General features: G+C 40.5%; 1 protein-coding gene across 7 annotated transcripts in view; it reads right to left on the bottom strand.

Annotated features, from left to right (window-relative positions):
- HECW2 (HECT, C2 and WW domain containing E3 ubiquitin protein ligase 2) overlaps window positions 1-25,015 on the bottom strand; it is a 414,407-nt gene that overhangs the window by 223,249 nt on the left and 166,143 nt on the right. The window lies entirely within an intron of this gene.

Genomic DNA, 25,015 nt, shown 5'->3' with positions numbered 1-25,015 from the left:
AAACAGATGGGTTATTCTCTATCTCAATACTGAAGATTTCACTCTGAATACATAAAAACCTTTTAATGATTCTTTTGAAAAGCCTCACGTTTCAAGTCATCCAGTACCTTCTGAGTTCTTTCACTGACAACTCATGTGCCACAAGTTGTAGGAGGTTAAACGAGTCCTAGGCATTCCTCCAAATCAGTACTCCAATTCACTTTCCACTTCTTAATGGGAACAAAGGCCATGTTAGAAAACCTAAGATTTATTCGATCTGAAGTCAGAGGCTAAGGACATAGGCTATATGTCTGTCCATGCTCTGAATGTGAGAAAAAACCGAATAGTCAAAATGGTGTAATAGGAGGAACACTGAATGCGGTATCAAGAATCACAGGTTATGATCCCAAACAATGACTCTCAGTAGCTATGTGGCTATTTATGTGAAGGTTTCCATCAGTCTCTCAGTTTCCTCATCTATAGTTTAAGAATTTTCGATTATCTTTAGGGTCCTTCTGGTTCTAGAATCTGTTATTCTGTAAGCGATCCTGATTATTATGACATTGCCCCTAGTATCTTATCCCCCACCCCAGTCTCTAAACTCAAAATAGCTAGATGGAAGAGTGCCATAATCAGATTTGGATGCAGTGGTAATAGTCAAATATAAATAAATAACTGACTAGGTGAATGGGAGATGTTCTGCACCCCTCAACTGGACTTCCTCTCGAGATGCAGAATCTTTATGAATAGCAAAGTCGAAGTCCCACAACATGACTATCTCAAAATGCTGTAGAACCAAAAGAAACATCCCCTCTTCACACCCAGTATTTATTATCATACTTTAGCTCAAAAAGGCAACAAAGTCTTATGAAGAGATTAAAATCCAGGGAATGCTGGACTCATTTTAACTGAGCTGATCAATAAAATAGGCTCCTGTCTTAGTCACACTGTTTTATCTCCCATCAGCTCAAGGGGCCTACCTATCTCACAAGGCAATGGTCACTGATATGCCACCAACAATGCCCAAAAGAACAGGCAGAAGAATACAACTGGTGGTGTGTTGGAGCTGGTTGTTAACAGTTTCTGAAACTTGAAAAGCTGATTGTTAGGACGCTTGAAATTGGCCATGGTGGAAGTCTTTATACGATGGAAATCTATAAACACTACAAATCAGGGGGTACTTTTAAAAGAGAGCCAGTTAATCAACACACTACTGAACACGGTGCTTGGCTAGAAAGACTCTGGGAAAAACAGACGATGCAAGACCAACAGAGAACAGAGAGAAGATCTGAATTCTAGCCCTATATACCCACTCATTGGCCATGAAAACTGTAGCAAGTCTATGAACCTCTGGTTTGTTGACTAAAATGTAAGAGAAGTGAAACAAAGGTCCCTTTAGAACCTAAAATTTAGGATTTTGTGGTTCTCTGTCTGGGTCATACTTACCCCGACTCCTGAGGTCTTCTTACAGGAAATGCTACATGAAACAAAACCTGGGTAGCACCAGGACATTGATCAATCTTCCCTTTGTTGTGAGAGCACTACTTCAGTCTGATGCATTCGGCCAATCAACCATGTTCAAACCTGGCCAGAGTTCTAAAATTCCCAGGATCTCTTAATTATTGAGCTGCATCCAAAAGAAAGTTCTAGAAAGCCTCCAGCTGATTCAAGGGTTTCCTTCAGACTTAGGCTAAAGGCTCAGAGAGGATTCCTGGCCATTTTGCCAAGCATGCGCTCCTTCTATATCCTGTTGCTGTGGTGACGCTCCATAAGGAGCCCTCTGGCATGAGGGCAGAAATGACAGTGCCATGCTGCCAGAATAAGATGTAGAAGAAGCACATGTCCTAATACCAGACCTTCTTCCTCAAACCTGAGTCACCATCCCAAGCTCAACATGCAGTAAGTCCCTTAAAGGCAGAGACCGTGTATTACCCACGAAACCATGGGTTTGCACAAGAACCATGGAATATCTGCTACAGTGAATTCCCTGGTTTGGTAGTATTTGAGGTTCATCTGCCTGAGGCTGGTGTATGGGCAACAAATAACATTTAGTTAAATGTTTCTCCCAGAGCAGCAAAGGACTCCTCAAAACAGCTGCTCCCCCTGACAAGTCAGCACAGATTTATCCCACAATATAGGATGGCAGTGTCATCATATGCATGATTTGATCATGAAAAGATATAAATACTCTTGTTGTGCTTCCAAGTGTTCTCATTTCTGGATGCAAGGATTTGTAAATATCATCATCATTCCATTGCCTTGCTCTTCAAAATAAAAATGCATATATCACATTTGGGTAGAAATATTTAATTGGTAAATAGCAACAGTACAATTTGGACATCATCCTAAAAGTGATGAGAAATATAATATCATCCAAGAGGACCAATTTGTCAGTGTGCTGACAGCCATATATTTTTTTAACATTCAGTCACAGAGAACAGAACTTAAAAATAGAGTGGTTTAAACTTAGTACAGATTCTAGAAAATGATCGTATATATCCAATCTAAATCATAGAAATAGATTTTTTAAGAGATTATGGGAAAAGGCAGGGAATTATTTAAGTCCATCTGCTGTGTTTAGGTCCAGATAACTACCTAAAGCATTGAAAGCATTGCCTAAAGCTCCCTAGAAATATAGGAGCCAAAATATCTTGGGAATCCAGTCCAGAACTAAAAACATTCTCTAAATCAACAATATTCTGAATCTAAAGACTAGAAGAGGGCTTCCCTGGTGGCGCAGTGGTTAAGAATCCACCTGCCAATTCAGGAGACATGGGTTCGAGCCCTGGTCCGGGAAGATCCCACATGCCGCGGAGCAACTGAGTCCATGTGCCACAACTACTGAGCCTGCACTCTAGAGCCTGCAAGCCACAACTACTGAAACCCGCGCGCCCTAGAGCCTGCGCCACAACTACCGAGCCTGCGCTCTAGAACCTGTGAGCCACAACTACTGAGCCCACGTGCCACAACTACTGAAGCCCACACGCCTAGAGCCTGTGGTCCACAAGAGAAGCCACCGCAATGAGAAGCCCTCGCACTGCAACTAAGAGTAGCCCCTGGTCACTGCAGCTAGAGAAAGCCTGCATGCAGCAACAAAGACCCAATGCAGCCAAAAATAAAATGAATAAAATAAATTTATTAAAAAAATAAAATAAAGACTAGAAGAACATTTCAGGTGCAACATATCATTGAATTCAATTGTATGGCAAATTAAAATACAACCTATAGGACACTGAATCTCAGTTTTCCTTTTAAAATGCTCATTGATTCAACAAACTCATATTGAATTTGAATTTGGTACTAGGAACTGGGGATCCAAACATGATTAAGAGATGGCCAGTCTGCAAACTCACAGAATACAGCAGAAGACACACACCCACAAATGGTAAAGATACAGGATGCTGAGAGCTATGATAACAGCAGCCCATCCAGATAAATACAGACTCTGGAGCTTCAAATGCCATACAATGCAACAGCTCAGCTGGAGGCAGCAGCATCTTTTAATTAAGGGCCAGGCTCTGTGGTGAATTCAAATAGTGCTCTTTTTAGTGGGTGCTACCACTTCTAAGGATAACAATTTTTTTTCTGGCCAGAAGAAGTAAAAAAAAAAAAAAAAAAAAAAACTACAAAGCACTGGAAGTTTAAAAAAAGCAATCCAGGTTCAGTACTAAGGTTTGTGGAAAGGAGGACAGCTCTTTACCTGACGCAGGGTGGCAGAGTCCAGACATCTAGGGGACCTCACATAAAAGGAGACACACCAGAGGGTGCCCAAGCTCAGGATATGGCGGTGCTGTGGCAGGACTGGGGTTGGGGGGACACTGTTGAAGTAGAAAGAGAGAGAAGGGGCAGCCTGAGAAGGCCTTAAAGCTCCCGAACAGGCTTTTTTTTTTTTTTTGCGGTACGCGGGCCTCTCACTGTTGTGGCCTCTCCCGTTGTGGAGCACAGGCTCTGGACGCACAGGCTCAGCGGCCATGGCTCACAGGCCCAGCCGCTCCGCGGCATGTGTGATATTCCCGGACAGGGGCACGAACTCGTGTCCCCTGCATCAGCAGGCGGACTCTCAACCACTGCTCCACCAGGGAAGCCCCCTGAACAGGCATTTTAAATTCAAAACTCATGAGTCTGATCAGAATTGCACTGGAAGAAGATCATGTTTTTCAGTTTAAGAATTCTTATTTAGTTACATTCTCAGTATTTAAGCAAATACCTACTGTATTCATTTCCTAGGGCTGCCATAACAAAGTACCACAAATTGGGTATTTTAAACTGAAGTTTATCGTCTCACAGTTTGGAGGCTAGAAGCCCGAAATCAAGGTGTGGACAGAACTATTTCCTTCTGAGCACTGTGAGGGAAGGATCTGCTCCAGGCCTCTCTCCTTGGCTTGCAGATGGCTGTCTTCATATTTATATGGCATTCTCCCTGAATGGCACGTCTTTATCCAAATTTCTCCTTTTCATAAGGACAACAGTCATATTGGATTAAAGTCTATTCTAATGACCTCATTTTTAACTTGATTACCTCTATAAAGACCCTCTGTCTAAATAAGGTCACATTCTAAAGTACTACGGTTAGGACCTCAGCATACAAATTGTAGGGGGACATAATTCAACCCATAGCATCTGTATTATAAAAGACACAGTAAAAGGCACAGTCCCTGTCCAAAAAGAGATTATAATCTAATTGTGAAGTTGGGACTGAGCCACATGAGACAATTCAAGAATAACATTCAGAGAATGTAATTGAATTATAAGCTCTGTGTTTGGGGCAAAAGTCTTTAGGCTAGTAGTTCCTAAACATACATGTGCACTGGCCCCCATCACAATTACTGCCACATCTCAGTAGCACTATTTACTTGGTGCTTTTTAATTTCTACTCTTTCACTTAAACAAGATTATCCTAGTCCGTTAATTGAAAACCAGTATCTTTGCCAAAAATAGAAGGCAAACTTAAAAATAAACACATCACTATTAAATTTTTTAAAACTGTCCAAAAATCATCTGAAATCCTCTCACCGCAGTTGTTAACACAGCAGTAAAGGCTGGTACACTGGAGAGAGCTCTCCAAATTAGGAAATTACAAGACAACTTTGATCAAATTTTGTTACCGTCTATCTAACCTTGGGTAAGCAACTTAACCTGTCGAGTTTCCTCATCTAGTTTCCACCAACAGGTGGCATAGTTAATAAGGTGGTTCGTTGCTATAACAATTACATGAAATGTTCCTGAAAGGACTCTCTAAATATAAAAGCACTGTAAACACAGTATCATGGATAAATTGGAGGGAAGACTGAAACCTTACAACCTTAATCCTGCCTTCTTTTTCACTCTCTGATTTGGAGCTCTCCCTTTGAGGGAGATGGGATCCTTTGAGGTTTACCATCGCTACACTGACGGCCCACACCATCTCTCGCTTCTCTTGGCCTGTCAGTTCGTGCTGGTCCCTATAGGAACACAGAGGCTGTTCGGAGAGACAGGTGGCCTCACTTCAGTCACCCTGCACTTTACGCCTCAAGGGCTGAGGCAGACCCGCCTCAGCTTTTTGTTTGTTGTCGTTGGCGATGATCATTGCTCTGCACTTCACCTCCGCATCCAGCTGTATCCCACCAATGTCATCAAAAGCACAGAGAACACGGTCCCCTGATTTTCTCTTCTTTCGCTGCTCTTGAGTGAAATGCTTTGCTTTTCCACAAATAGTTCAGAGCCTGATGCCACATGCATCAGGGTCTTTTGAAGAACCACTTTCTTCAAAAGTGGTTCTCTCTGGGGGACTGGAGCACAGCTGTCAGTCAGCTTGACTTAGAAGCAAGAGATCAGAGAAAGGCATTTTCCCCAACAGTACAGTTTTTGATCCCACTTTGCCTGGTCCCAGTCAGCTCAATTTCACCTCTGAGGCTAAGACTAAAACCATGCCTATAACATCCCTGTAACCTCCAGTCTTGTAACATCACAATTTGCAACTTGAAAATCAAGCAAAACAAATCTCAACTGTCTCCTCCGCCTCAAATTCCAAAGACCCTGTTTAAGCCCATATTTTTCCATATAAATTTAATAACTGGGTATTCAGTGAACTATTACACTGAGCAAGCAGGACTCACTGAGTACGACTTAACCCTATTCTACAACCCTGCTGTTTGTCCTAATCTGCTCTGGGGGACTACTTCTTTGCCCACCATTGGATGGAATGAGAGCAGGGCCCTTCACTTTTCTGGTCACTCTGAGATAATGAAAAGTCCTTTGGTCACATCAAGTCACAAAAAAGTTCACTTCTGCAAATAAAATGTGTGGTCCTGTGTCAGAGACAAAACTTCAAGCTTCGGTTACAATGACATCTTCTTTCCTGTCTTCACGTAGGTCTGCAGAAAGCCTTCCGAGAGAAAAGGAGACGTGGCCGGACTCCACCACATGGATTATTTCCCACCAGTTTCTGACTCTCTCAGGGTCACAGTGGGGTGGAAGGAGGAGAGATCAGGAGGGAGAGAAGGTCTGACTGAGCTGGCATGGCCATAATCTGGTGCCCGTACTCTGCAAGCTTGGGGTGTCTCTCTCTCCCCAGGGGACCTTCCTGGGTTCTGGAGACATACCCCATTCTGGGGATTCTCACCTGCAATTTCCCTGACGTGGTCACTTACAGCCCTCTGCCCACCAGAGATGTTGGGAGTCCGGGAGTGCACTCGGACTCTTTCTGCCAAGGTCTTCTGTCCCGCCCCTTTGGGTGGCCCCTGGGAGACAGCAGCCTCTCCAGGTAGTCCCTTGAGCAGGTGTGACAATGACCCCACACCAGCTCTGTCGTGGGCAGATCCCACCCCTGGTCCACAAGAAACATGCATTCTTGTGCCAACAACTCAGGCCGTGCAGGCCACTGCCAGCAAGCCCTCCTCACTTGGAGGTCCAGCCAAAGCTTATTACCTCTAGAGCCCTCAGGAGACAGTCAGACTGTGACCATTCCACCGTGTCCCTCACACTGCAGAGGACACTTGTGAGCCTCTCAGAGCAGTTCCCCTGACATCCCTCTCAATTGATTTGAGGTGGAGGGAAGCACCTTACATCTCTCTGACAAGTCTGTGAGTGACAGAAAGAACAGGCTTCCCAAAGCACATGGACAATGCCCCCAAAGAAACCCTCCATCAAATCAACAACTCTGAGCACCTGGGTGGCCAGGAAAGGGTCATGAGGGTGATTCTGGACCACCTCCTTCCCAAGTGCTGCTTGGGTGATCAAGCATCTCACTTCGAAATGTAGACGCGGTTGTCATCTTTCACCTGGGGGCCTCAGCTGACACTGACCCAGAACGATTTCCATATTAACATCCTTGAACACTAATGATGCTATTCATCAACTGAAGTACAATTTCCATCATCATATTTCTTACATATAGTGTTTAGTTTTATTTTTTAACTCAACAAATACTTTATCCAAAAGTAATGGGATGTACTTGGCAGTACAGCAAATGGAAACAGAAAATGCTCTTTGCCTGGCTCAAATACGCAGTTTAATCATCATCATCATCATCATCACAGTCGATACCTCCTATACTCTTATTAAAACAAGTCCTGTGCCCAGCACTTTACATGTATGCAGAAAAATCCTACTGAGGATTTTATTATTTCCTATGAGATTGCTACTGTTATCAGAGAGGGTAAGTAACCTGCTCAACATCACACAGGAACATCACACAGGAACATCACACAGGAAGTGGCATCATCACACAGGAAGTGGCAAAGCAGAGATTTAACTACATGTCTACCCAACTTCGTAGCCTAAACACAAGATCTCTAGCCTCTGTTACGTGAGTTGGGAGGTTTATGACAAAGGATAATAGACAGAGCATAAGCTACAAAGTTAGGAAAATTTCAACTCCTCCGTATCTTAATTGAAAATACCTTGAATTAAATTCTTGGTCCATTACTTTGGCTATAAAATGAGGATACTAACAACTGCCTAAATTAGACACTTGTTGCACTACACAGCATCCATCTCTCTCCTCATTCTCCGCAGTGTAGCTTGTATAGCACCACCCCACACACACACACCTCCAGGCAGAACCTGGTTGGTTTGGAGGATAATTTGCATATGCCATTCTCTGGGCCACAGTTACTGGTCCAGGGAAGGGCTAGGTTTGCTTGGTTCTTTTCAGTCGCTGACAAATCCTAACTGATACACTATGCCATAAGGTTGTTTTAAGAACTAAATGAGGTAAGATGTGTAAAGCACCTAGTCTAATGCCTGGCAAAAATAAACTTACAGGGGCTTCCCTGGTGGCGCAGTGGTTGAGAATCTGCCTGCCAATGAAGGGGACACGGGTTCGAGCCCTGGTCTGGGAAGATCCCACATGCCGCGGAGCAACTGGGCCCGTGAGCCACAATTACTGAGCCTGCGCGTCTGGAGCCTGTGCTCCGCAACAAGAGAGGCCGCGATAGTGAGAGGCCCACGCACCGCGATGAAGAGTGGCCCCTGCTTGCCGCAACTAGAGAAAGCCCTCGCACAGAAACGAAGACCCAACACAGCCATAAATAAATAAATTTAAATCATACGGGCTTCTAAGAAGACCTCTGCTTAAAATAAATAAATAAATAAATAAACTTACACTTATTAAATGTTTGGCAATACTGTGGAACATGGACCGGACTAGAGCATGTTAGACTGACGACATTACTTCTGTAGCTAATAAAAAAGACCTAAACAAAATGAGAATCAAGAGGTGACAGTGCCAAGAATCACTGCTAACTTAAAACTTACATCGCTGAGTAGCAGATTAGATGTGCAGGTTGAGGGAGGGGGTAGAAGTCAACACCTTGGGCAAGGTTGTCAAACCTGAGAAACTAAAAATAAAAAAAGCATTTCCACTAACTAAAACAGGGAAATGAAGAAGAACTGGTGTGGCATGTCAGTCAATTTGTTTTGAACAGGCTGAGTTTGAGAAATGTGTAGGATATTCAGAGAGACGTGATCTCGGGAACTTTCAGCAGAGGTTGGGACTAGTTAGTGGTGTGCTGGTAAACCAGCTCTGGGTGAGTGGGAGGAAGCCCTGATTTGTAATGTTTGCCCCTTTTTGTGGTATAAATGCTCTTATTGCACAGCTGCCTTCATGCTACTTACATGAGCCAGGAAGAGATGGCTCCAGTCACCCTTGATGAAAATAAGCTTTCTGCTTAGACTGGCAGTGAATGAAATTGTTCAAGGCGAGAGGTTAAAAAGAAGAGAGTTCATAATGAAGCCTGAAGAATACTTAGAGGATAAGGGTGAAAAGGGGGGGAGTTTCAGCAAAGAGGAAAAGAATGAATGGCCAGAAAACTGGGGGAGTTGGGACAGTGTCATATTCAATGAAGAAACAGCCTCAAAAACTGGGGGCAGTGGACAGCACGTTAAGGCAGAGGGTGTGGACCAAAGAAAGGCCTAGTGTCTGACTTTTAAGAGTATTGTCGACTTGAAGTGCACAGTTTTGGTAAATAGTAGGGGAAGAGAGACTCTATTGTAACCGCTTATAAATAATTCTCTATATATGTCATTTTTTCTTCCTATCCTTTTTTTTTTTTTTTTTTGTGGTATGTGGGCCTCTCACTGTTGTGGCCTATCCCATTGCGGAGCACAGGGTCCGGACGTGCAGGCTCAGCAGCCATGGTTCACGGGCCTAGCCGCTCCGCGGCATGTGGGATCTTCCCGGACCGGGGCACGAACCCGTGTCCCCTGCATTGGCAGGCAGACTCTCAACCACTGCGCCACCAGGGAAGCCCCTTATCCTTTCTTAATAGAGATATTAAAGAAATTCTGTTGAAATATTTCAGCTCATGGACACTTTTAGGTGCTGGTCACGTCTGCCTTTAGAAAACAGTAAATTACATCAGTTACAGTTTAGAGAAAGATGAGTAGGCTTGAAATTTTATGGCAAAGGAATTTAATAGGATCTAAGCAATCATATTAGATCCTCTCAGCCTTTCTTATGCCCAGAGCTTGTATATACACTCGGCCCTGTGGATCTAAAATCCCAAGGAATGGGGTGCTCCACTGCAAAGGAAGCACAAGAAGTAACAGAGCAATATATATCTCTGTGTATCTGATAAGAAGTCACCAGAAAAAATGTGATGGTTTAAATGGAACTCTTTCAAGAACCATAAACAAATGTTAAACTCTAGGTAAAAATGCATACTGTAGTGTTTAGTGGTGAAGTGTACACTGATGTTTGCAATTTACTTTGAAATGCATCCAAAAATAAGATAGATTGATCAATGGATAGATATGTGATGAAATAAATATAACAAGATGTTCATTGTATAATATAGGTAATGTGTATATGTGTGTGTTCACTGTACAATTCTTTCAAAATTTTCTGTATTTTTGATATTTTTCTAATAAAAATATTGGGGAAAATGCAAATAAATAAATGGAACTCTTTCACTGAAGTATTGCTCAAAGTGACAATAAGTATTGGGTTGGGGGGTATTTTAGACAGTGGTATAAAAACTAGTAAAAACTGATTTATAAAATAAATTTCTATGAGCTTACTTTAAAGGAACTAACTCAGCATACACTACAGAATCTTCAAAGATGAATTGATTTTCAAAGGAGGCACAGCAAATACCCATTTAACAAACTCCGGTGTAACCGAAAGGCTTACTAGGGACAAGCAGAAAGACTGAGAAAGAGAACAATCTAAGAACAGTGGGAACCACGCCAGACCCTGAGCGCACGCCCCTGGGGGAGCATGAAATGTGCAGTTCTTCCAAGCATCCCACCAGGCTGAGTGGAATTTTAGTTTAAAATGATACATTTTTTGATATAAAAACAGCCCCTAAACACAAGCCAACTTCTTCTCTGGCACTCAAGCTAAGACAGGAGTCTGTTCCAATACTGGAAGAAAAGCTATAGCTGCACTCAACTCATTGTTAAGTTGCATTGCCTTCTTTTTTCCAGGGTAATTTCGACTACACTCAAAAATCACCTGCAGGAATTGACTTTAGCACCTAACTTCCTTTAAAAAGCAACTCCACTGTGGAGGAAATTCCTATAGACACTATTTTTTCTGACTATTTCACTGAGTAACCATGGGTACATTACTTAATCCATCTGGGCCCTCAGCCTCTCATTTGTAAAATGAGGTCAGTGAAGTAAATGATCACTAATTTCTTTTCTAAATCTAAAACCTCTACGACACTATCTTTCAAAATAAACTTCAATAGATGAATAATATATTTTAATGATTCCAAATGACAAAAAAAACCCACAGTACTTCACTACCAGCATTTCCTTAAATAAGTAACAAGGTTTCCTTACATTTGAGTGAAACGTACTTAGAATGAGGAATTCTGGGGTTCTGTCATTAGCACCCACACAATGTGAAGATGATAATGTGGCTGCTTAACTTAGCATTATTGCCGTAGTTAGAAAGACCAACAAGTAATAATAATAATTTCTAAAAGAAATTTCGTTAGTTGCGTAGCACTCCATTCAGGCAAATGATGGGCCACAAAACTCTAAGTTAGCTGACATATGCTGACCTATAACCTTGCTTAAATCAGCAGTTACAGTGGGTCATGTGCAAAGCACAGTTCACCTTGTTTATCCCTTTGAAATGGCTCAGGAATGACAGGGGTTTTTTTTGTTTTGTTTTGTTTTTTATTTATGGCTGTGTTGGGTCTTTGTTTCTGTGCGAGGGCTTTCTCTAGTTGCGGCGAGCAGGGGGGCCACTCTTCATCGCAGTGCGCGGGCCTCTCACTATCGCGGCCTCTCTTGTTGCAGAGCACAGGCTCCAGACGCGCAGGCTCAGTAATTGTGGCTCACGGGCCCAGTTGCTCCGCGGCATGTGCGATCTTCCCAGACCAGGGCTCGAACCCGTGTCCCCTGCATTGGCAGGCAGATTCTCAACCACTGCACCACCAGGGAAGCCCCCAGAATGACAGGTTTTGGCAGTTAAAGTGAACAGAGAAAAAAATGGCTGTTACACAGCCCCAAACTAAGAATTTAACCTCCTCCAGATGTTCACTGAATTCTTCAGGCTCCCCTTTTCACATGAAATGTTTTATCATGTCAAAAATATGCCACAGACTTACACTTAAAGAAAAAAATCTATTTGGATGCTTTAAAAAGATACACACTAAATATTTAGAATCCTATTAGTAATGTAAATTCGCAGTTGGGAGTTTCAAGATTTTTTTAGGTTAGTCTTTCAGTAACATATTTGCTTCTATATTACACCTTAATGCTATAACTATAGTCTAAAAAACTGTTCTTATTTTTGTAGAGTAAAAGGATGATCATTCCTTGATCCATCAATAATCACATAATAGCACTTGTTCATACTAGAACTGTAATAGTTATATATTTCTGAATGACAAAAACACTACAGATATTCTCCATGTCAAACTCACAGCCTTCGGGAAAACATCCAAGAGTGCTTAGAGTAGCAGATGCATATTTTTGAAAACAAGAGACCAAGAAAGGCCAATAAAGTGAGCATTTAAAGCAGTAACAGTGAGTTCAGGGAGCAAATTTATTTCTATTTAAACATACAGTGCTTTCTATATATTTTTTTCTTTTTTTAAATTTGGCTGCTTTGGGTCTTCATTGCTGCACACGGCGAGCGGGGGCTACTCTTGGTTACAGTGCATGGGCTTCTCATTGCAGTGGCTTCTCTTGCTGCAGAGCACAGGCTCTAGGCGTGTGGGCTTCAGTAGTTGTGGCTCACGGGTTCAGTAGTTGTGGCTCACGGGCTCAGTAGTTGTGGCTCACGGGCTCAGTAGTTGTGGCTCATGGGCTCAGTAGTTGCAGCACTCAGGCTCTAGAGCACAGGCTCAGTAGTTGTGGCACATGGGCTTAGTTGCTCTATGGCATGTGAGATCTTCCTGGACCAGGGCTCGAACCTGTGTCCCCTGCATTGGCAGGCAGATTCTTAACCACTGTGCCACCAGGAAAGTCCAATGCTTTCTATATCAAAGATAGAATCCATGGGGCTTCCCTGGTGGTGCAGTGGTTGAGAGTCCGCCTGCCAATGCAGGGGACACGGGTTCGTGCCCCGGTCCAGGAAGATCCCGCATGCTGCGGAGCGGCTGGGCCCGTGAGCCATGGCCGCTGAGCCTGCGCGTCCGGAGCCTGTGCTCCGCAACAGGAGAGGCCACAACAGTGAGAGGCCCACGTACCACACACACACACACAAAAAAAAAGATAGAATCCATGGCCTAAGGAAACAGGACTCTAAAGGCCAACATATTGTATAATAATTGGGAAAAACCCTAGAATGACAGCACTTTATTAAATATAGATATTTTTTTAATTCTTTCAGATGCCTGGTACAGGGTAAACTCCTAATATTGTTGCATGAACAAATGAATGAATGAATACCAAAAATAATCTTTTGAATAAAATCATTAAGAGAAAACTACATAGATGGCCAACAGGCACATGAAAAGATGCTCAACATCACTGTCATCAGAGAAATGCAAATCAAAACCATAATGAGATATCACTTCACACACCTCACATTTGTTAGAATGGCTATCAACAAAAAGAACCCAATGGGGGGTGGGGGAATGGGATGAATTGGAAGATTGGGATTGACATATATATACTAATATGTATAAAATAGATAACTAAGAAGAACCTGCTGTATAGCACAGGGAACTCTACTTCACTTAGCTGTACAGTAGAAACTAACACAACATTGTAAAACAACTATACCCCAATAAAAAAAATATATGGACATGAAAAAAAGAACACAATAACAAATGCTGGTGAGGATGTAGAGAAAAGGGAACCCTCCTACACTGTTGGTACGAATGTAAACTGGTACAGCCACTATGGAAAACAGTAAGGAGGGTCCTCAAAAAACTAAAAATAGAACTAACCTATGATCCAGCAGTCCCACTCCTGGGTATATAAACACTAATTCTAAAAGATACATGCACCCTAATGTTCACAGCAGCATTATTTACAATTGCCAAGATATGGAAGCAACCTAAATGTCCATCAACAGATGAGTGGATAAAGAAGATGTGTGTTTGTGTGTGTGCGCACACGTGCACACACACACAATGGAATACTACTCAGCCATAAAAAAGAATGAAAATTTGCCATTTGTAACAAAATCAATGGACTTGGAGGATATTATGCTAAGTGAAATAAGTCAGACAGAGAAAGAAAAATACTGTATGATAGCACTTATATGTAGAGTCCAAAAAATACAACAAACTAGTGAATATAATAAAAAAGAAGCAGACTCACACATATAGAGAACAAATTAGTGGTTACCAGCGGGGAGAACGAAGGGGGGAGGGGCAATATAGGGATAGAGAATTAAGAGGTACAAACTATTATGTATTAAATAAGCTACAAGGATATATTGTACAGCTCAGGAATTATAGCCAATATTTTATAATAACTATAAATGGAGTATAACCTTTAAAAATTGTGAATCACTATATTGTACAACTGTAATTTATATAATATTAACATCAACTATACTTCAATAAAAAAAGAAACATAACATGAAATAATCTTCAATAAAAAAGTATTTACTTTTGTGTCATAACTGCTCTAGCCTAAAGCCTATTCTTTAATGAAATTGATTGATCTGCATGAATAATGCGGCACTGAAAGCTGCTCAGGACACTGCATGAACAGGACACAGTTAAAGAGTTAAGAGTGCAACTGAAGAGACAAATGTGGAAGAAGATAAATTACAACACAGTGCAATCAGCACTGAAACAGTGATGTGAAAAAGTTTCTAAGGGAGCAGGAAAACGGACTGATTGCTTGAAACAGATGGCGGGGTGCATGACAGAGTGGGTGGCTTCTGAATCCTGTCTAAAAGGATACACAGAAGTCAGCCAGGAAGAAAGGGGATGGGGACAGAGGCGCAACCTTCAAACATTGCACACGAAGCCCTTCATGGGAAAGACTGCATCTGCATGTGCAATTCCCGCCTCATAGAATGACTCTTTTACCTTCTTGGTGAAGCCCGTTCTATACCTTTCCCATTCCCGAATCCACCTCAAGCATTAAACTGTTCCCCCACCATGCTCTCATGGCCTCTGTAACGTTGTTCTGAACACACTGCATCATGCACCCCACTAAACTCTGAGCTGATCCATGTTGTATCCTATTGCCTAGTGGCAGACAAATAGGAGGCTCTCAAGAAATGTTTGAAGTTGATGTGGCAGCTACCTCCTACGAAACAATTCCCCTGTATACATATCACAAGTGTTAGCTTGTTCCATCTTCCTCGCAATTGTGTAAAGTTGGTATTGTTCCCACTTTGTGTATGAAGAAACGGAGGCTCAGAATGGTTAAAAAACTCCCAAGCACCAACTAAGTGACAGAGTCAGAATCTAAATCCATGTCTGTCTCACACCCCAATTCCAAAACCATCCTCTTATCCACACTATTCCTGATGCTGAGTTGATGGATCCACGAGACTTAACCCAGTTCAAGTTTGTTTGTAATTAAGGTATTAGTGTGGTTCTCATAATGATTTTATGAACTACAGTAAATTGAGCAAATATGACCATCTATCATATTTACTTGTTGTTTTATAAATTTTGATGTAAGAAAAGAAAAAATCAGGTTTTCTCAATGAGTAGATAAACACTAGGAGTTTGCAATTCATAACTGAAATAAAAAATACAAATCAGTTTTTCTCAATGAGCATGCATACATTGAGAGTTTGCAATTCACAGTTGAAATAAAAAATACACACAGAAGGTCGAACTACAAGAACTCAGAGGAAGAATTCCTTAATGTCACCATTAAAACTGTGTTACAACACTCTGGCACTCACAACTTAAAGCAGACTGAAGATGAGTTGTTCTATACAGTTTCTCTGAAGTCCATATGAAGTGAAGTGAGTCTGTAGTTATTCAAAAATCCAACAATGTCATTCAGATTGTAGGAAACAACTGACAGAAATTAATATAATGACTTTGATAGTTATCACAGCTCTATACCTCAAAGACTGCCAGGATAAGCCTGGTTTAAACTAAAGATACAAACAAATGGTACAAAATGAAATAGAGATTGTGTGAGAGCCCATAAAGGGGAAAACTCACTGGAGAAAATGAAGAGAAGATTTCAGACATACCTGACATCTTTTATCATTACCTACATTAACCAGAAAAAAGAATGATTTGATTTGGTAAATCAACAAGGGTTTGAAGTTAAAATTTAAACTCCTCCTACTTGCTTCCATTTATTTTAGAATGCAACTTCGGGGGTGGTGTGTGTGTGTGTGTGTGTGTGTGTGTGTGTTGTGTTGCAAGAAAGTCAAACCCCATGTACTCTACTTTTGCTGATTCAGATGTCTTTTCTTTTCATCCTTAAATTATTTACTCACTCAATAAATTGTTGCTTTAAGCCACTAAGTTTTGTGGTGGTTTGTTATGCAAAATATATAACCAGAACAATTCCTGTCTATGAAAAAAACACAATAATAATAAAGACAATATGGAAGAAAGGGTTTAAAACAGGATGGAATTAAATGTCAACAATAAAAAAGAAGATGGGGAAGGAAGTGATTGTAGTGAATCTCTCCTAAGATCCTTGTACAGTTTGAGAGGTGCTTAAATATATTGGTTCATTAAAACCTTTGTTAATTATACATGACCTGTATTTTAGGGTGACCACTAACAGACTAGAACTAGAATGTTCAACTGCCAAGCAAACAGATTGAAGAAGAAAGCGGGAGGTAGGAATGAGTTAAGGAAACTCATCATTTCAACTGAAGGCATAAGAGGAGAAGAAAAAAATACCTATGAAAAAGCAGGCAATATATAGAAAACAAAATAAGATGTAGAAATAAATTCAAATATATGAAAAAATAATACCAAATGTAAAAACACTAAATGCACCAATTTTAAAAGATGGTCACACAGACTGGATAAAAATCATGAAGCTATAGATGATTTACAGCAGGTATATCTGAAGCAGTCAAAGAATGGCTGAAAGTGAATTGGTGGGAAAACATACATCAAGCAAAAACTAACCAAAAGGAAGCTGATAGGACAACTGATGACAGACAAACTGACTTTAAGAGAGATATCAGGATAAAAAGATGGCATTATAAATGTTCTTTCTTTATTGATGTGCCCACTATTTAGTCCTTAGGAAAGTTATGAAAAGCCAATTAAAACAAACATTACAAAATTAGCATGTGTGGTAAGGATTATTTTGTACTCAGTAATGGGTTATATCAGAATGAAACATTTGTAAACCTCAGGCCATGGTATTTTCACAAAATATTTACAATTATTTAACATTTAATAATTATGGCACCTACGTAAGCCTCCTTTAGGGAAAACTGACACAAATCAGCATGGGGGAAAAAATCAAGTAGTATTTACAGAATAACTGGCTAGAAAATAAAAACCATGTCACTCTATGGAGAGAAGAATGCCTGTTTCAAGTATTGCTTTCAACCAGTATGTTAGGGGATAAAATATACTAAAGTGTCTTCAGTACACTGAGCTATACAATTTTTTGAAACCTACGTCATGTCCAGGGAAGTGTTCCATTACCATTTTGAACTCATGGACTCCTCTGTGAACCAAATCTTCAGCATGCATAATAAAGGAAGATCCACGATCATCTGGGACACCAATGCAATGCTGTGAATTCAGATTCCAGTAACTGCTATTGTGCATCCATAATGTTGGGTATTATCCTTGGTCCTGCCCTAGATGTGTCCTCTCATTCAGTCTTCTGAACACCTTGCAAAGTATATCCCAAAGTATGACACTTTCTCACCTCCAGCATCTATTCTTGCAGCGACTATGGAAGACCAGACGTTGTTAGCAAGACACATCTACTATGGCAGAGATACCGACTCTCACCAAATAGCCAAGGGCTTCTCCCCATTTCCCAGTCCCCATGCAGTTAGGCAGATCACGAGACTAGTGCTGAACGACGGACTCTGAGCAGAAATGAAATGTGCCACTTTGGGGACAAAGCATTTAAGAGCTGGTATAAAAGTCTCCAGCTCTCTCTTCCCTTGACACCTGCCCAAAGAGGCCCTATGTTCCAGATGGTGTAATGACAAGATGGTTGAGACTTTAATAATCCAGTATGGCAAAAACCAAGAGGTGGTAAGCCTGAGTCCCTAAAAGACAGTACAAAGCAAGCCCCCATGTTGGATACATAGCATTAGTAATAAATCATCTTTTGTCTGTTAAGCCACTAAGGACTCAGGAGTAGTTAATTACTGTAGCATAATCTGACCTATCCTAACACAACAAGGTAACAAAAAGTAATTTAGAGTTAAGTTGTTCCAAAAAATAATTTCATTTCCAAAGCTACTATTTTCTAAGATAATTTTTTTTTTTTAATTTAAAGACATGAGCTAAAACAACACTTCTTTGGCAGTAATCATGTAAAAATACCCCAAAAAAGAGTTTAAGAACAAATACTCTTAACTGTTTTTGACAGCTGTTCTGGAAACTAAATACCTAACACATAAATTATTTGTTCCATTTGACTGAATTTCAGATTAAACGGCAGCTTTCCTATCACCTTGGAAAGCACGCTGGTTTAGAACCTACATAATATTCATCTTAGAACACTGCATTATTTAGCATTCATATTTTAAGTGCTTTGTATAATTCCTAGAGCTCAATTTCAAAAGAATGGATTTTGTTTTCTGTAAGCAGAAGTAAGCTAGTATGCCACTTTAATCTGGAAATCCCTTCTTATGGACTCACTCAGTGGGTAAATTCGTGCTGCTGCTTTACACTACTAAGGAGAGGATTTCATTATTATTTACAGTAGCCAACATAAGGATGACAGTTTACAATCAGCAGGCCCTTACAATGAGCCCAGGTACCTTGCTAAGAGCACTGCGTGCATTATCTCATTTAATTCTCATGATACTGGCACTTTCCTTAGTCTTTTTTTTTTTTTTTTAAGATGAGAAACCTGAGGTTTAAAAAGATTACATAATTCTCCCCAGCTAGTAAGTAGATCTGAATTTACTAGTCTGTCTGACTCTAGAGCCTGTCCTCTTAATCACTGATAACCTCAGAATTTCTCAAAGTGTGCTGCGTGTGACAATCCTGGGTGGCCCATAGACACAGTTATTACTAACTGTTAATGTATGTTAGGAAGAAACATAGCTAACACGGCAAGCCTTTCCCAGACCTTACTGCTTAGAACAAGGTCAGGGTATATAACCAGTTTGCTTTCTTTTAATCAGATGGTTTAAAGAAAAAGATTAATAGCACAAGTGATAATCCCAATATTGCAAAAACCAAGAAAGTGCTGAGAAAATAACTAAAGGTTGAAAACCACTGGACTATATTTTTCAACACAGAGGGGAAAACATGAAGACTGGGACCCAGGACTCTTAAGTCCCAGCCTTGACTGACTCCAAGTAACTGAATGGTATCACCATTCTGGACCTCAGTTTTTAATCTATAAAACATCAGCTTAAATTTGGAGCTCAAAAATACATGATCCCAATGCCTTGGATAACTACTGCAACTTCATTTTACCATCCAAATGCAAAGAAGTATGAAAAATGTCATAATACATAAGCCAGGATTTTTTTAAGACAGGGTCAAAGTACAATTGTTCTGCCATCTATCTTTGAAGACACAATCAATGCACAGAACTGAGAGGTATACTCAAAGGACGGTCCAGACAATGCTGATAAATTATTTATCTGTTACCGGTCGATGACAAGATAAGAACCTTGATCCAAAATATGAAATACCTATATCAATAAGCACTTTATTTAGTTTAGATGATCTTTTAATAGCAAGATTTTCTCAATGAAGGAAGCTGTTACACTGATTTACATTCTGGAGAATGTTTCTTATCGAGTTACAGATCAGTAACAGTTCAGAGACCAGCACTGTGAGAAGCACAGGTGTACAGCACAGTGTAAACTTCTAATTTTCATAATGTGCATTTTCCCAGTTCTGTTCAGGTACCTGAAGTTGCCTGCACATAAGAAATGGCAAATTAAGCTTCTTGAAGTGCTTCTCTTTTGAAGAGCCAGAAAAATGAGCACAAGATTAAAGGTTAAGGGGAATTAGATAGTGAGCCTGAAACAAATTTAATATTTTCTGCCTCCACTTTAAAAAGTGTCCACTTGATTTTTCGTGGAAAGCTGTTTGTGTTGAGTACCCTAAGGGTTCTTGCACAAGATAAGCATTTGGTTCTTTTTATTTAGACAGCTTAGGAGGAGGCAATGAGTAGCACTATTAAATTTGTGAGGGGTCGATTCTAATTTTAGATACCAACACTAAATTATAAACCTAGTGATTTCTGGAAACCATCTGCAAGGCATTAATTGTTGTAATTTGGAGATTTGGGGCTATAGGTACATTGTGATCATCTCTGGAAATCTCAGGGTGTATATGAGACTTTCTGGAAGGAGAAAATATAATTAGCTTCTGCTTTAAGAACCATGTTCACACTCAAAGTTTCCCCAAATGGTGTTCTGATATTTTCAAACTTTTTTTCTTTATATTCCCAATAGGATCTCTACATCGCTAAACTGCCTAAAGAAAGATGTATGTTTCTGATCCAGAAGGATATGTTTTCCCTCCAGATTAGTAGTGCTAAAAGTCATCTGGAACAAGCTGTACAGTGCAAAACGTTATTAGCAGTTAGCGAAACAAAAACAAATCACACTTCTAGGTAGGAAGAAAATGTAAGCCAAGAGAAATGCGATCAAAATGCGGAGTGTGCCAATAAGCCACACCTCTCCAGGCCTATGTTCCACCCAAATCCCTCCCCTTTGGGACTTATTTCTATAGAGACCATCTCTCAGTTCCACAAATAAAACTAGACATTGCTAGGAAACAGTCCAGCTTCTCAGGACACAGCTGAAGAGGAGTGGCTGCTTCCTACTAAGAGATATAGAAACCTGAAGCTATTCCCGCTATATGTGCTTCTATGAAACCTATTTCACAGAGCCTGAGAGAGAACTTATTATGCATATTCCTCTTTAGTCATAACAGCCTTAAATTTAGGACGTAACTTGGACCCCAACATTCTTTTCCCCACCTTAGCCCTGCATTTCCTCTTTTCTTTCAGGTCTTCTCTAAATGCATCATCTCACCTATCTTCCCTTCATAGGGCCCAAGAAAATTGTTTTGTACGTTTTCAAATTACTAACTGCTCATTTGAAAGATTCTTCCCATCACGTCATTGATTCATTAAATTCTTGTAAATTTCTGCATGGCTTGGAGTTACAGTGTTCAAATTTTTTACGTCAATTTTTTGTTACTTCTTTTAAAAACAACTGAGTGGTTTTTACCTATATTAAAGCAGCCCAAGCCCTCACCCTGAAGCAGTAACTATGGAAGTAGCCCACTCACTCTTCATCCTGCCTTTAAAAGCAGTTGTGTTCCTCCTTTCCCCTTTCTCATCATAACAGCCACCCCAGTGACTCAGTTAGGAATAACTGCTGGTACAAGAAAGCCTCACTAATGATGACTTAAACAGAGGTGAAGATTTTTTTTTAATACATAGCAAGAACTTTGGAGTTCCAGTCCAAGCTCTTTCTTCTCTGTAATTCTTGGCTTTTAATTTTCTTGATTGATAACTTATGGTTGCTACATGGATGCCACAACTCAAGATATCACATCCTTTCACCAGAGTCCCAAGTACAAGAGAAAGGGAGGTTTAAAGACTCTCTTCATGAGGCTCTGGTTTTTCATTAGAAAAGGAAGTTTCCCCAAAGTCTTTCCCTTACATATCACTGGCCAGAACTGGGTCACATGTGTACTCCCTGACTACTCACTAGTTGGACTACCACATCAGTTTAGACCCTTCCTGAGTCTGGAGAGGGCCTGCCTGCCCTGAGATCAAGGGCTTGCTGCCCACCCCCTGACCCCATAAGGAAGAAGGGATCAGGAGATGGCTGCCAGCTAAAGACCACAGTGCTGTCACCCGTCCCTCACTGCATGGGATGGCAAAGTCCCCACAGAAGTGAGGCTGTCTCCAGTCCAGAGGTCAGAACAGTCCATCCTAGCCCCAGGAAAGAAATGGATATCTCTGCTTAAACCAAGGTCCCTGTCACTCACTTTGAGGTCCCAGATAGCCAATCTTTCTTTTAAACACAGCTGTGGTTCTGCAACTACATAAATGAGCCATCCTTAATGTTCTAGATGTTAGGACCTGTGCCTTTTAAAGCCATTAACTGTGGAAGACCTGTTAAAACCAACAGCATGCCTGAAAATACCACATACCTCATTCCACCTACATGATACTTTTATTTCTGAATTCTAGTCTCTGCGTTCATCCCAACCCCTTAAGAGGTCTGAGGGTGCCAATTCCTCACACCTTTTCCATGCTAGGGATCTAAAACTATTAGAAAATACACTAAGAAGGAGACAAACATATGGGACTCAAATTATCATTTATTATTTATTCAGAGTTCTCTAGAAATGGCTAGATGCAGAAATTAAGTGGAACCTCTTACTGTCTACCCTAAATCAAAAGCAGGGGAGAAATTTCTGCTTCAGGCCATGTTGCAGTAATTAGTTCCAGACTTGCCTTCCTAATGAAGCAACTGTAAAACTAGAAGGCAGTGGTTTTCTGACATTGCACAATAGATTAAAATCCCAAAGTGAAGGGAAACTTATAAGTTGACTCCACAACCACCCAGATCTCAGCTGGGGGACAATTTCCTGGCAGTTCTGATGGGCTAAGGAGGCATCAATCAGAGTTTGGGTCAACTGAAGTGACTAGAATCTCCAGGCAAGGCACTGGAAAGGAAAGAACTATGGGGGGATGAAGGCCAGAAGTCCACATGGGGATCCCCCATAAGCCCTTGGCTAAGGTCTGGGCTGCACATGTGCAGGGCAACACTACCAAGGCTTCTTTCCAGAGAGCAGCTGCTACAGGACTGAGAGTGTAGTGGAGTTAAAGAAGTCAAGCAGTGCTGGAGAACACTGGAGTTACAGCTGAGCCAGAGAGAATGGTTAACATTCCAGGCATGCAGCTAAGACATCAGAAATGCCACTACTTAGGAATAAGCACAAAGTCCTAGAGTAAAGCCTAGTAGACCTACTCTAACAAAGCCCCAAACCAAGCCCTAACAAAGTCCATAGCGGAGACCAAACGTGAAGGCTGAATGCCATCAAGCTAGAAGTGCTGCATAACTACACTGGGCTTTCCATAGATCCATTCTAACCAAGGGTTACATCATACATAGTAAGCTCAAGGAAATAAATATGCCAACTAGAATAAAAATTAACATTAAAATAAAAAGTATGCCACAGAACTCAGGATTTCTACAGTACAGAATCCCCAATGTCCAGTGTAAAGTAAAAAATTGCTGAATATACAAAGCAACAGGAAAATGGGACTCATGGTCAAGAGAAAAACAGACAATAAAAACGGACGCTTAGATGACCCCCAGAGATATTGGATTTAGCAGAGAATTTAAAGCAGCTGTATTCAAATCAATTCAAAGACCTGAACAAAGATATGGTCTGACAGACTTAAGACATAGGGACTCTCATAAGAGTAATTAAAACTATAAAAAGAGAAATCCATATTCTATCAATGAAAAGTCAAATAACTGAAATTTTAAAATCCATTGGATGGGCCTGACAGGAGAATGAAGATAAAAAAAGAAAAAGTTAGTAAACTTGAAGATAGGTAAGTAGAAATGGTTGAATTTGAATACCAAAGAGATTAAAGAACAATTAACCAGAGCCTCAGGATCTTGTAGAACAATATGAAATGATGTAACGAATGTGTAACTGAAGTCTCAGAAAAACAAGAAGAAAGTGAAAATAGATAGAAAAAATATCTGAAAATATAATGGCCAAAATTTTCACAGTTTTCATTAAAAACATTTACTTAAAAAACTCAAAGAATCACAACCAGGATAAATAAAAAGAAAATCACACCTAGGTACATAATAGACACACTGCTGAAAACCAAGATAAAGAAAAAAATGTTGAAAGTAGCCAAAAGGGAAAAAAAGAAACACATTTCATATAGGGAAGCAAAAATACAATGAGGATACGTAAGAAAGGTACAGAAACAGCTTGAAATAAACTAAAGAAGAATAGCACTTTTCAAAAGAGATTTATTTCCTAATTCTATTTTCCTAGCTATATCTTTGGACTAATTCCAGATTTAGGACTCTGGCCTATTCTCTAGAAAGTGAAATATAGGAACACCAAGATTTTGTGACTTTGGTCACTTGGGAATAAGATAAACTCTTGTTGTGGAGCACAGGCTCTAGGCACACGGGCTTCAGTAGTTGCAGCACATGGGCTCCGTAGTTGTGGCTAACGAGCTCTGGAGCGCAGGCTCAGTAGTTGCGGCGCACGGGCTTAGTTGCTCCACGGCATGTGGGATCTTCCCGGACCAGGGATCGAACCTGTGTCCGCTGCATTAGCAGGCAGATTCTTAACCATTGTGCCACCAGGGAAGCCCCCTTTTTTTTTTTTGATTTTTGCTTTCAATTAAAGTAGATACTTATATTTTCTGGAATGTGCTACTCATCGTGCACTCACCTATGAATAACAGATGCAAATCAGCTAAACAGAGCTAGGACACTTTCATTAAAACAAACAGTAACCTATTTCTAAGTCATTTGTTAGGAGAATATGACACTTTCTTTACCTAATTGATCTAGGACACATCAAGGAATTTTGAAATAAAAAGATACTTTAGACTACAAGTTGTTCTTAATGTAATTCAACCTTCTGAAAGAGCACATTTTTTCATATCAGTTATCTAAGTCTAAACATCCTTTTCATCGGTTTAAAAATACTAGTAAATGTTAATAACCACCTCTTTCCAAATGCGGTTATTGATCAAGGGCAAAGTGAAGTTTTAAAAAGAAAATACTGCAGGTTCTGACATTTAATTAAGGTAGAGATATAACCATAGTATTCATATCAGCAAAAGGTATTTATAATTGTTGACTGCCCCCCGCCCCCGCCCCAAAGAAGAAGAAAAAGTGCCTAGGATCTGGCTGCTTTAAATTATGTGTGTGAATTTCTTCCCAGGAGAAAACACAGAATAATATAATGTCAGAGTGAAATGTATGATCAAGTCACAAGCAAGTCCAGTTCATTTGACTCAC

This window comes from Aethalodelphis obliquidens, unplaced genomic scaffold (assembly GCF_003676395.1).
Source record: "Aethalodelphis obliquidens isolate GAN/ISIS:26980383/991018 unplaced genomic scaffold, ASM367639v1 scaffold2, whole genome shotgun sequence".
NCBI classification, from domain to species: Eukaryota; Metazoa; Chordata; class Mammalia; order Artiodactyla; family Delphinidae; genus Aethalodelphis; species Aethalodelphis obliquidens.
The sequence above is the reverse complement of the archived record's forward strand: the minus strand, read 5'-3'. Positions and strand labels throughout refer to the sequence as shown.